Below are 10,201 nucleotides of genomic sequence, written 5' to 3' on the forward strand. Positions count from 1 at the left end.
TAAACATGATTATATAACAATAGATTTGTAGACAATAACCATGTTACAAGTAAGTGGACCTAGTGACTCCATTAATTGGAAAATATTCTTGGTGTAGAGTATAAACCCGAAAATATTTTGAGAGAAAAGATCCTGTTACCTACGTCCATCCAAACAACAGACAAACAAAGAGTTAGCCCATGTGTGTCTTGCAGGTGTCATAGGACCTATCACGTGTTATAGATGTCATCCGAAATTGCCTATGGTTTATGCAGTAATGGGATCAACTCCCTTGATATGTCTCTATCGTGGTCTGTGAGGCCTTGCACCCGAGCTACAGAACCTTACCAGAAGGTGGAGTGGCACATAGGGCATGGTCCACGGCATTAACAAGGACCTGGTCTCAACAAGGATGGAGTCAAATGGAAGGATATCACCTTGGCCACATCCGCACCATACTCAACAATCTCTGCTACTACGGGAAGGTATAGCAGATGCAACCTCTCCCTCCTCGCCTACCTCAAGCAAGGTCTACTAGTGAAGTGGGCCAACCACTTCCACCATAAGCTCCACAATAGCTACGCAAATATGATTGGCAAGTTTGGGTCCACCATGATCCTCACCAATGGCCCCCTTCGAGAGCTCAATCCCTCTCACTGAGAACGTACCTTGAAGTGCCAGAAGCAGTCCACTTCAAAAGCAACCCCTCCACTGGATTTAGGAAGCCACCTCTCCTCTGCAAAGATGCCCCCTTCTCCACTGAGGAGTTCAAACTTCAGGCACGCATTCCATCTATTACCTCAGGGTAAGTTTCTAGGGGATGATGGCCTCTCACCCATCTTTTTTGTGACATTACGGGATGACTTTGGGGAGCATATCACTATGACTCTTTAGATGTGGAACATAGGGAGTGTGCCTTCTTCTCTTACTGAGGGTCTTATTCACCTTATCCCAAAAGGTGATGATAAAACAAATATTGGTCAATGGAGGCCTCCCGCATTGCTTGGGACTACCTACAAATACTTGCTAAGGCAGTAAACATGAGGTTGGAGCCATTATTGCAAGATGTGATTCATGATACACAAAATGGGTTCCTTCAAGGAAGAATCATCTTTGATAATATCTTCTCTTTTTGGAAGGCAATTAAATGGCCTAAGGAAAGCAACCATCCCCTAGCCATCTTATTGCTAGACTTTGAGAAGGCATATATTAGAATTTATTGGGATTTCCTTGAAGGAACCCTTAGACCTTAGTTTGCATGAGTACTTACGAGCATAAGGAAGCAATTTCTTCATTGGAGTTCTAGGAGATTGGATCTAGCCTCTAGACCCTTGGTGGTTAACTAACTATTGCTTGCCTTAGCCTAGTTCATTGCCTCATGTTGGTACTTCTCTCGTGGATGCATATTGGCCAGTTGTAGAGATTGGTCAAACTTTCTCTGGTCAGGTATGGATGGTACACTGGACACCCGGGTTCATTGCCTCATGTTAGTGCTTCTCTTGTGGATGGATGTCCAAATCCTTGACAATTATAGCATTTCACTTCCTTGTTTAAGGGTGGAACTTCTGAAGTTAAATTCCAAGGGATTGAGTTCCAGGAAAAGGACCTTTCTTCCATTCTAGAACTTTCCATATCCTAGGCTTGACTTTGTTGTCTCTTAGGCGGTGGAAGGTTGGAATCACCTTCTGGAATTAGAAATCACCTTAGGCGGTGGAAGGTTGGAATCACCTTTTGGAGTTAGAAATCTTTTGAAAGATGATGGTGCCGGGACCTTGACATCAAAGGCCTTGGCAAAATCCTTTGCCATCTGCACTGCTTCGGCCATGGAAACTGGCTTGGCATTCTTCACTAGGATATTTAAAGGTTCGTTCAGTCCCCGAATAAACCTGGTCATCAGCTAATTTCTTCGTCTAGCGGTGGCAAGTATTTGAGGAGGAGAGCGAACTCTTGGTGATACACTTCAATAGTCTTGCTCCCCTGGGTTAACTCTAAGAATTCGTTCATCTTGGTTTGCAAAAAGTCGGGAGGACAGAATCTCTTCCTTAGGTAAACTTTGAGATCATTCCATGTCTGGGTGTTCCGATCCAGACGGTTTGTCTCCCGGTGGTTTCTCCATGTCACTCTGGCTGTTTCTACTATCTTCATCCTTGCAAGAGCCATTTTACTTTTTTCATTGTACCCGGTGACATTGAAGTATTCTTCCATTGCTTAGATCAACTTCTCCACAGCCTCGCCCAAGTTTTTCCCTTCACCCTTGAAAGGTCCAATATAAAATTATCTGTTTCACAGATTCAGCTATCTTTAAAACAATCTTTTAATGAAACCATAGTATCACTGATCATAATCCTCCAAAATATCCGGTTGAATTCTAATTTCCAATCATTCTTTCATCGGTGTACCTATGGCATCATTGGCAACCAGAACGCTCACTACTTATCCACTCAGGGGCCTTTTCAATAGTTCTTAGCTTATAGTACCCAAAAATATATTCACTTATAAGAATCCAGATGGACTCTCCGTTGAAGATCACCAAGATCAACCAACAGATCCATATAAAAGAGCCATGGACTCATCCGTTTGAGGACCAACAAGGTCAATCAACTAGATCCATGCCCGAGTTCAGAAAACAACTCTAACACCTTGTTCCATTTTCTTCCTCAACACACGCGTGGGTATCTTCCGTGACCCAGAGCCCGAGCACCATATGGTCAGCACCCTCTAGGATCCTTCGGCAGGTCACCTAGTGCTTCACTCATAGGCCACTTCCTTGGTCCCTCATCCACCGTACCGGAAGCTCACCATTTAAATCGAACCGAGGCTAGTCAAGACCTCGGCCAAAACCTTGCTACACGAGACGTCCTCCGTTGACTCTCCGTCAGCTATTGCAGCTTTATCACTTTGGTCTCCACCCACGACCTCATTCACAAGATGGTCAAAATGCTTTCCCAGCATTCTTGACATAAAACAGTCATTTAAAAACATGTCATAAATATAATTTCTAATGAACTCGCATCTTTACACATTGTTCCACATCATTTCTCGTTATTCCACATTCTTCTACATCAATTCACATTGCTTAATCCACATTCTATCATATGTATTCCCATCGTTCTTCATCCATTCTCATCCAATCACATTGTATTACATCCCATCACATCTATCCTCATCACATCTCATCCATTCTCATCTACCCATATCCACATCACATCACATCCATTCACATCACATCTCATCCATTCACAACTACCCGATCCACATCACATCACATCACATCCATTCACATCTATCCTCATCACATCACATCTCATCCATTTACATCTATTTACATCACATCCATTCATATCACATCTCATTCATTCACATCTATCCCGATTCACATCACATCACATCACATCACATCACATCCATTCTCATCATATCACATCACATTCATCTCACATCACATCACATTACATCTCATCCATTCACATCTATCCCAATTCACATCACATCACATCTCATTCATTCACATCTATCCCGATTCACATCACATCACATCACATCTTATCACATCCATATCCACATCCATTTACATCACATCACATCCTTTCACATATCTTCACATCTCATTCACATCGACATTTATTTACATCACCTCACATCCCATCCACATTCATTTACATCACATCACATCTTATCACATCCACTCACATCTTATCACATCGCATTCACATCTATTCACATTTAGTAACATTCTCCATTTTTTATATCGATGGGACTTTTCTAAATTTCTGCCAATTGCTTGGCCTAGTTAAAGGTCCTTTTTCTCGACGGATATTTTCATATTCTTTCTCAAATTTCTCAAGTGAAATATATTTAATATTCTTCTTTTGTAAACGATTCATGGGATTTACAAAAATCAATTCTACCCATATTTCCCAATAATGCTCAAAATTTCACTTTTGATAAATACTCATAATTTGAATTATGCTAAAAGTTTCTCTTTTTTCATTTAATTTCTTGGATCTCAAATATCATGGGAATTCCTCTTTTTGCATTTAATTGATTGAATTCCAAATGTCTTAGGAATTCCTCTTTTATCATAAAATAATTTTATCTAAAATTCTTCTTTTCTTTAATAAAAATATCCATTATTTCAAATATGTCAAGAATTCTACTTTTACCATTAAAATGATTGAATTCCAAATGTCATGGGAATTCCTCTTTTATCATTTAAAAATTTCTCATGCATAAAATAAATTTATCTTTAAATAAAATATTCATTATTTTAATATACCAAAATTTCTCTTTTTGCATTTAATTACATGGATCTCCATCATCATGGGAATTTCTCTTTTTGCATAAAAATAAAATTACCAAAATTACTTCTTTTCTTAATTACTTATTTATACATAAACACTAAAAATTAGTTTCCCATGAATGTGATGAAAATCATTCTTTTAGCATAGGATGACCAATCCTAGAATATGGTAAGAAGTCCTCTTTTCACATTATATACAAAAATGAATTATGTATTAATTTCTTAAAAATTTTACCATAGCTTCACTACTATTACTGATAATTTTTAATATTTTTGAAAAGAATAAGAATTTATAATACAATTATGATAGAATAACTATCATTGGACCTAAATCTAATTTATGGAATTAAATCATAAGTTTACTATAATTTTATTAGCATAAAAGCATAAAAAGCTATTTTCATAACCTCTAGCTTAACTAGCATAGAGTTTGATTTTTGAATTGAGAATTTATCAATGAGAAGTATCCATTTGAATAAGAATTAGTCATAGGAATGACTATTCTTTTGGGGAGAGAGAGATATACATAAAAAGCATCCTAATTAAGCATAAAAACTAATTTTTGTGATTAATCATTAGAATTCTTATAGAGAGCTTAATTTGCATTGAAAAACAATTCATTTGAAACTTCTCAAGCTTGAGAGGGATTGAGAAGTGAAAACATTGAGAATATTATAGAAAACCATGAAATTATAATTCATTTGAAACTTCTCAAGCTTGAGAGGGATTGAGAAGTGAAAACATTGAGAATATTATAGAAAACCTCTAGATTTTGCTTGCTTTTTTATCTTAGAAAAAAGCCCCCAACCAATCAATTGGTTTAGTATGTTGAGAAGAAAGCTTCAAGGATTGTTGAAGAGAGAGAGAAGCTCCAATCTCTCCAAAAGTAGAGGATTTTTAAGGGATAATAGAAAATATCATTATTTTAATGTAATACTGGCATGGTATAGCTCAAAGATGAGAATACAAAAGAATGAGGGTCTATTTATAGGTGAGGGAGACCACTAACTGAGTCTAACTAAGTTCTAGAAGTTTTCAACTTCAGTTTGGCTGAATTTGGACAAGATTTGGACCAGTTTAGCTCCCTTTTTTATTTGGTTTGATCCAGGAGAGAGGAGAGATAAAAATATCACAATTTTTTTTTGAATTAAAAACTCATCTACATGTGTGAAATAAGCACCTACCTCAAAGGTCTCCCCTTCCTTACCAAGGTGTCAAAAATTCTTCATTCCTCCAAAATATCTCATTTTTTTAGTAATATCTCATAATTTTTAACTAATAAACCTTGTACTCAGTCAACTCTTCATCTTATGTGAGCATTTACTCATTTTTGGGTATTTTCTTTTTTCATTGGATTTATCTCATCCCAACACTTGGATTAATCTTATTGGCTCATAGGAACCTTAATTGGACCATAATCTAAAATTTTCAAAAAATCTTGACCCTTAGGCTAAGGTTTTTTCAATCATTTTTAATTGATTCCTAATGCACTTTGGAGAATTTATTTTGAACTTCTGTTTTAGGGGAAACCATTTTAGACACTGGAAAATTTTTTATTTCCAAAGATATCTCAATTTTAGATTATCTCTCTCTAGATATTTTCTCTCTCTAGGCCAAAACAGGGTAAAACAAGATCTTTCTTTTATTTCAGAGAGGGGAATAATTACAAGAACAGAAGGGGAGGTTCTTACACCTTTACACCTCAAAAGCTGGAGAGGGAGGAATCTTACACCTACTGACGTTCTTTTTTTTTTTGCTTTCTCAAAGATTTCGTCGTTTAGATTTTTAAGAAATTGGTTTTTTTTCTTACAAATATTTGATCAAATTACTACAACGCGAAGAGGGGAGTCGGTGAGAACTCTCCCACCCATATCGCGTTATAGTGATTTGTCCTACTGTCGTTCTTGTAGTGATTTTTCTTACAATCGTCATTGCCTTTGAAATATTGCATCAAATCACTATAACGTGAAGAGAGGGCTCCTTGGGAATCTCCCACACGTATCGCGTTACAGTGATTTTGGCACATTTTTCTTTGCAATTTCATTTTCTCACTAATATTTCATCAAATTACTACAATGCGACTACAGATGTCAGTGAGATTTCTCCAATGCTTATCACGTTATACTGATCTTGCCTAATCTTTTATTATCTTACACAGAACTTACATCGTCCTGACATATTTCCTAGCTTGTAGATGGAACCTTTAGAGATTGAGGTTGAGTCTGATGCTCTGGCCTTTAAGAAACCCCAAATGAAAAGTTGTTTGACTTCCTTTATAAAGTTCATAGCATCATCGCCATCATGAAATCTCACGCATGTTTAATTTAAATTTCTCCATCGAAGACATGATCGTTTCTGCTCGTTCGTATCTTGAGGAGAAAGGACAACAATTTTAGCAGATCACTTTGAGTGGTACAGTCATGTTTGACGGTGTCCAGTACGTGCATGTGAATGATATTGTGCCTTCAACACCCCTGAGACAAAAGTTAAACATGGATGTTTTAAATGTGCCAGATGATAAGAAGAAGACACACAGTAAGTGCACCATTCAAAATCGCAAATGTCGTCTCGTTGCTTACCACTATGGATTTATCTTCTACTACCTGCATGTGCTGCTTGAGGATGAAAAAGTTACAAATGAAGAAATTGAGGAGAAGGCAGAGGAACCTCCAAGAGAAGAAGATGAAGTTTAAGAGATTGCGGAGGAGATAAACTTGGCTGCGGAGAGGGACTTAAGTGAGCAGTTGGATATTGACGCGCTCAGAAAGAGAAGACACCTTAGTGGTTGCTTACCACTATGGATTTATCTGCTATACTACCTGCATGTGCTGCTTGAGGATGAAAAAGTTACAAATGAAGAAATTGGGGAGAAGGCAGAGGAACCTCCAAGAGAAGAAGATGAAGTTTAAGAGATTGCGGAGGAGATAAACTTGGCTGCGGAGAGGGACTTAAGTGAGCAGTTGGATATTGATGCGCTCAGAAAGAGAAGACACCTTAGTGGTTACAGGTGACGAGCAGCCCTCTATGATAGAGGAAGTAGGGGACATTCCAACCCCACTACTCTCCACATATCCTATTGGTGACAAAGAATATTTGTTAACTACAGATATTCAAGCTGTGTTTGACATGAGGGAAGACTACTGTCTGGCCATCATTGCACAGAATCTTGACGAAGATGAAGATTTTATCGATCCAGATTTGGATAAGTATCTCTTATTGGATTTAAATGTCAAGGACAGTGAGTTCCATTCTGCTACCGACACATTATCTATGCTGTACAAGGATGCAAAAAGCTATGAATCCAGCCTTCCCACACTGAAGGGGAATTTCAGGCTATTTAGCAAAGACTTAATATTTCACACATGGGAAGGGAAGGGGCGTCCTCATCGGCGATCTAGGACATTAAGTCAACAATCAATATATGGACATGATTTACTTGTTAATGACGAAAATCAAAAGGTGTGTTTACTTGTTAATTACTTTTTATCGTGCTGCTGAGTAGCTTATTCTATTTGTTGTGTTAGCTCATCAATAATATTGTTTTGCAGCTGGTTGTGTTTGAGGAGGATGAGTTTCTCGGGTGCGGAGCAGGAAAATGCGTGGGAGGACTCGGAATGGACTTAGCACTGGGAGAGTACATAAACCGATTGTTTGAAGTTTCCACAATTCATTATATTCCACAAGAAATTCTCGAAAGACAATACAGAATTTCCTTTGTTTGCAATCAAGACATTATCCAGATACCTTGGGGCATATCCCGTCAGGTGGACTCTAGACAAAGTCATGCTTTTACTACTTATGGATTGGCGTGTGGATCCCAATATGCTAAGTGATTATGGCAAAAGGGAGCTTCTCAGATTCACAAAATTGAGGGTTCCTCCAGTTTGCCAGTTATTACAGGATGTTGCAAAGCCATCTTCAAAAAGGGCAAGGCTTCATGTACCTGAGGATGTTAATGAGCACGTTAAGGAGGAGTAGCATATTCCTATCTCTTGTAATAATATTCTCTCTCGTGTAATGTCATGACAGTTTTGCATATGATCAATTCTGAATTTGAAATGTTAATCATGGATCTATGGGTATCCAAATCTTCCCATTTCTTTGTTTTGTTCCTTGCCATTCTGCATGCTTAATACTTGCATTAGATCTCCTCCATATATCTTGTTTTGTTCCTCGCCATTCTGCATGCTTAATACTTGCATTAGATCTCCTCCATATATCTTGTTTTCTTTCTTTATTCACAAGTTTTACTGCTTGATTAATTTCAGATGCTTTGAACTACTGCTTTATTAATTTCAGATGCTTTGAACTACTGCTTCTTTTTGGCTTTGTGTACAAGCTTCCTATATGTCCACTGATGTAATTCCTCTAAACTGTTAGCTTTTTCTGCTCCTCCACCATGTCTTGTATGATTGAAATACCCGGAGCGTGCTTGATAATGCGTTTTCTCCATTCCCTGGGTTGACCATATTGATAAACTACCATACTTCTTTGCAAACCAAGGGTTATGATGGTATATAATATGCTTCAAGAGAATAAAAGAATACATTAATTAGTATATTTTTTAATATACAGTATAAAAACTAGTTCAATGCATAATCAATCTAATACCATATAGTGGGTGATGTGTTGATCCGTCCATGCATCAATCATTAATCTCTTGAACTCATCTAGCACTGTTTGAAATATCTCATGGTCCTCCTTCGTCCACACTTTCTTGTCACAGAACTTAAACATAGTGTCTAGAGATTTCCACACCTCGGCTTTCCAAGTTCTTGCTTGACCATTGTCTGCATGGTCTACTACTGCATTGTGAACGCACTTCCATCTGTTGTATTTTATGATCTACACTCATCTAGCACTGTTTGAAATATCTCATGGTCCTCCTTCGTCCACACTTTCTTGTCATAGAACTTAAACATAGTGTCTAGAGATTTCCACACCTTGGCTTTCCGTGTTCTTGCTTGACCATTGTCTGCATGGTCTACTACTGCATTGTGAACGCACTTTCATCTGTTGTATTTTATGATCTGCACTGATCGTCTTCTTTTACGACCTTCTGGTGTTGGTTCAAATAGAAACCTTCTTGCTTTAACACCCCCAATGAAAGGTTTCTTAGGTACATTCTTCCCATCCTTAGACCTTTTTTTATCTTGTTCAATTTTTGCATATCCACCATGCAAACGAATGTCTGATAGAACTTTCTCTAGTGCTTTGATGGATGTAACCTTTGTTGTATTGGGCTGTAGAGTCCATGCAAAACATATGTATAAAAATAAGAGTTTTTCAATGATTCTGCAAAGAGCATGCATTGTACAAATTGGACACTTGACAATGGAATATCGAGAATTGGCTTGAAGTTTGGGTCTTTCAACCAGTGCCTTCTTCCAATACCTCTTATCAAACACCTTTGTACTGCACATGTAATATAAGTAGGGAATTTTTGAATTGGCACCCTTTGACACATTGTGCATACATTTCAGAGTTTTAAGATCATCCCCATACCTTCCACATCCAAGACTCTGCTCTCGCTGACGATCTCGGGTATATCAATGTCTTATGAAAGACCCAATGCAGAATATCAAAATTCTCCGATTCTACCTGCAATATATAAGAAACATAGGAATGCAACACCCCTTAGTGTTTTTATATGTAATTCTTTTTTCACAAACATATTCGAGTCTAATAAATTTTACCTCAAATGATCCCAACGATAATATATTATTTTTAGATTGAACACTAAACCATCTAGGATCATCTTTTACAATAGATGTATCAAGTGCCCTGTTCATTAGTGTGATGGTAACCCTTTCTAACTTTCTCTCCTTCACAATTTGACACTCATCAAGCTTTAGCACAAATTTGAGGACACCATCACATTCTTTAGGAGTAACTTTAAACAATTGAACAGCATATGATTGT

Source organism: Cibotium barometz, chromosome 12 (assembly GCF_041138505.1).
Source record: "Cibotium barometz isolate CiBa-2024 chromosome 12, ASM4113850v1, whole genome shotgun sequence".
NCBI lineage: Eukaryota > Viridiplantae > Streptophyta > Polypodiopsida > Cyatheales > Cibotiaceae > Cibotium > Cibotium barometz.